Source organism: Cordyceps militaris (assembly GCF_000225605.1).
Source record: "Cordyceps militaris CM01 unplaced genomic scaffold CCM_S00001, whole genome shotgun sequence".
Taxonomy (NCBI): Eukaryota; Fungi; Ascomycota; class Sordariomycetes; order Hypocreales; family Cordycipitaceae; genus Cordyceps; species Cordyceps militaris.
In genome coordinates this window covers 610,087-615,121 of record NW_006271969.1, presented here as the reverse complement: position 1 = coordinate 615,121, position 5,035 = coordinate 610,087, and positions in this window count along the sequence as shown.

Sequence of the window (5,035 nt, the reverse complement as noted above, 5' to 3'; positions counted from 1 at the left end):
TACTCTATACTAAAGAACCTAATAGTACTATAGAAAGGGTAAATAGGACTTTATTAAATAAAATAAGAGTTATATTATTTATAGCTAATATACCTACCTTTTTATAGGGAGAAGCTTTAAAAACTGCTATTTATTTATATAATATAATATATTTCTATTGAATTAAAGGAAAATAGAATTTTAACTAAATATAATTTATTAGTTATAAAGACTTTTAGAAGTATAGTCTATTATAAGAATAAGACTCCTAGTTCTAAACTAGAGACTAGAGCCTTTAAAGGTATAGTTATAGGATATCTTCTAAATTCTTATAAAATATAGGATATTTCTAAGAAAAAAGTTATAATTTCTAGAAATATTATTATATTAGAAAATAATTTTATAAATAATAATAATAATAATATCTCTTTTAATTTATTAGAAGAGAATAACTATAACTATAGAAAGTCTTTAGCTAACTAAATCTCTTTAAATAATAATAATAATAGTATTATAAATAATAATAATACTAATAATAATAATAGTATTACTAATAGTAATACTAATAATAATACTAATATTGTATACCTAGAATTAGTATATACTTATAATAAGCCTATAATATTAATAAAATTAATAAAAAGTAGGTAAGAAGTAAAATAATATTAGGCCTAGCTTAGAAATAATACTAAATAAAAGCTATACTATAATTAAGGTAGGTAGTAATAAAAAGACTACTAAAGATATATCTAAATATATTAAGACTAATAAAACTTAACTAACTAAACCTAAGGTAGTACCTACCTAGAAGAAACCTAAAACCTAGTTAATTATTATAAAAAAGCTCCTCTTTTTAGTAAATAAAGATAATAAGCCCTAAGTAGAAGTAATAACAAGCAGCTCTAAAGCCAGAAGAACAATCTCCTATTACCTAGTATATCTAGCACTTACCTATACTATATAACTAGATAAAAGTTATATAATATAATAACTTTACCTCTTACCTTATATATACCCTATTAGTTATAATAGGTTATAAGCCTAATAGTGCTTATATTATAAAAGCTATTAATAAAATAAAAGAAAGTATTAATTTCTTATTAAATTTACCTATTATCTATATAAGCTAATATTTACTATAAAACTTAAGAAATTTATAACTCCTTATATATAGAAAGAAGAAAGACCCTAAACTCTAGCTAATCTAAAGTATATTTAATAAGTCTATTTACTATAAAAATTCTATATAAAGAAAAAGAAATTCTATTACTATACCTTACTTAGTAATTTATATATAGACTTTATATACTTATTTTATATATATTATAATATAAATTTACTTAATATAGTTATAGCCTTTAAATAAATATACTTATTAGATTACTTATTATAATTTATAGTTTTAAATATACTTACTAGATTATTTACTATAATTTATAGTCTTAATTATTATAAAAAGTATATAGTAACTACTTATTTAGTAAAAAGAATTCTTTATTACTTACTTAAATACTTTTTACCTTTAAATAAATATAAAATATTTAGTTTAAAAAGAAAGACTATATACTTAGCCTATTATCTTCTTTATTATCTTAAAGTTCTACTTCCTTAATAAGTAATATTATTAATAACTTAACTCTTATATATAAGCTAAGATTTTCTTATAGCCTTATTACCTACTTTATTATTTAATATTATATCTTTAATACTAAAGGAGGTACTAAATATCTTAAAACTTAAATTTAAAAGTAGTTAGGTTAAATAAAAGCTAAAGATAATTAATATACTAAGACTTAATAATCTTAATAGATTATTACTAGAAGGCTAAGGAAATAGCTTTATCCTAACTAAAGCTTATAGTAATAAGACTATAAAAGATCTTATTTAAGAATAAATATAGAATTAAGTTTATACTATTATTTTTATTAATATAAGCCTTAAAGAATATACTTATAGCCTTATTAAAAATAAAGTTATAATATTAAATATAATTATAGCTTTTAAAAAGTACTTTAAACTAAAAGGTATTATTATCTTTTAAACTATAGCTAATTATTTCCTAATACTAACCTTTATTTAATATAGATCTATTAAAAAACTTACTATAGTATTTATTAATACTTAGGCTAAATAGTAATCTCTTAATAAAGACTTTAAAGTCTTTAAAACTTTAATAATATATCTTTTTATTAATAATCTTAATAAAGAGTTTAACTTTTATATTATTAAAATAACCCTTTATCTTATTCTAAAGTAAACTAATAATACTATTATAACTCTTATAATTATACTTATATAAATAGTTATAATTATAATTAACTTTATTAAGCTTAAATAATAAAATAATAAAAAGTCTAAGTAATAAGCTATTTTAATTACTATAATAGCTATTAGAAGGTATCCCCTTTATAATATAATAAAACCTAATACTATTAGGTACTTCTATTCTTTTTATAAGCTTCTAGGTTACTTTAATAAGTAATACTAAAAGCTATACTTTAAACTCTATTTAATAAACCTACCCTCTTTATTTTAATAAAATAGAAAGTACTAATACTTAACTAAGAAATATAATAATAAGTATAAATATAAAAAGGTTAGTTTTAAATAGTATATAAGTCTTTTTATAAACTTTAAACTAACTTAACTTATTTTTACTATTTTTTAAAGCCTATAATATTTTAATTAACTTAAGGTAAATAATACTCTTATAAGTATTAAACCTAGATAAGATTTTAGTTTTTTTATATTATTATATTAAAAACTAATACTACTTAACTTTAATATATCTAGCTATATCTTAGGCTATAAAGAACTTATAAGGAACCTATCTTCTTACTTAAGCCTTAGTATTTAAGGTCTTATTAGTACTATTTTAAAACCTACTATTTATAGAATAACTATTATTACTATAAAAAGCCTTAAGATTACCTTAGAATTATATAATAGTATTCTATAGGAAGGTACCTTAATAAGCCTACTCTTTATTAGCTACCTAATAGTAAAGAATATTATAATAGTTTTTAATAAAAAAAAAGTAGTTATAATAAAGGATTAAAGGGTTATTCTTACTACCTAATAAACTACTAAAGTCTATATAGTTAATTATATTACTTTAAGTATTAGTATATTAACCTATATAATAAATAACCTAAGGTATAAACTATAATATAATTAACTTAAATATTTAAGGGAATAAAATATTATTAAACTTATCTTTATTTTTATTAGTATAAAGCCTATTAGCTAGTATAAATATTATATTAGCTATCTTATAAAAAGATAAAAAGAAAGCCTTTATATTTATCTATTCTAAAAAGGAATATATCCTTTTAAAAGCCTTTATATTAATATTATTAATACTCTACCTACTTCTTAAAAGAAGGATTAATATTAGGTTATTATTCTTAATAATTATACTAGAATATACTAGCTATTCCCTATTAAAAAGAAATCTTAACTACTTAATATAATACTAAATTTCCTAAAAATATAAGAATATCTAGAATATAAATACTACTTTATCTAGCTAGATTAGGGGGGGAAGAATATTATAACCTAGTTTAAGAACTCTTATATTTCCTTAGGTATATACTTATAATATTTTACTACTAATTAATATTAATAGAATAGTATTACTAAGGTTAAGAATAAGATATTATAAGATAAGCTTTTTCTTATTATATATTAGTTAAAAGTACTAATTAAATTCTAGCTAGTTATAATATAAGCCTATATTACTTTCTAATAGTATACCTTTATAATAAGGAATAATAAACTAATAACTCCTTATAAACTATAGTTTAGAAATAAACCTAACCTTAGTTATTTATAAATTATAGGTAGTTATAAGTAGTAAAAAACCTCTTATTATATTCTAAGAATAGTTCTTAAAACTATCTTATATATCCTAATTAGATATAAAGGCTAAACTAATTATATTATCTTAAATACTAATAAACCTAATAAATTAGTAGTTACTAATAATATTATCTTTTAAGAATAGCTTAACTAACTATTTAAAGATTTTAAATATAACCTTCTTTAATAGAATAACCTTACCTTAAGCTATAAAAGTAAAACTATATACTACTTTTTAGGTTAATAGGTAATTAATAAAAGATAAAAGTATATAAAAATTACTCTAATTACCTATAACTTACTTACTAATAAAAGCTTTATAGTAAAATACTATAGTATACCTACTACCTTAACTATAAGGCCTAAGTAAATAATACCTTTTATATCCTCTATATTAGTAATACTAGGAATTACTAATAAAGATAATAGTATTTATAACCTAGTTAATAATAATAACTTTATTAGCTATTTATATATACTAAATAATAATAAATTTAAACTAATACTATTAGATATTTAATTAACCTTATATCTTATTTCTACTATTAGTATTAATAAGATACTATTTAACCTCTTTAAAATACCTTTATTCTTAGCTTTAAATAGTACTATTAAGTAAGAAGAAAGACTTATAATATAGATTAAAATTCTAATTAGATTAGTCTTAGTATTTTAAAACTACTAATATATACTTTACTTTAATCTTAATAATATAATAAACCTTATTATATTTAATAACCTTATTTATAATAAAGAACCTATAATATATAAGTAGGCTATTCTTTACTTTAACTTATAAAAATAAAAAGGCTTAATAGTAAATAAATATAACTCTTTAGTAAAGAACTATATTATAATTATAGTTAATAGGCCTAAAAATAAGACTATCCTTCTAAGTAAGTAGGTATATAAACTTAAAAGAGGTACTAATAATAAGGTTATTTACTAGAAATCCTAATATATAGTAAAAGGCTTTAATTAATATAAAGGACTTAATTACTATAAAATATTTATAAATATACTAAAAATTTTAATACTATACTTACTATTAGTAATTATAGCTACCTTAAACCTTAAGGTTAAGTAAATAGATATTAAGACTACTTTTCTTTATAGTCTTATAAATACTAAAGTCTATATTAAAATACCTAAAGGATATTAAGAAGAATACCCTAGGAAGGTATAGAAGCTATTA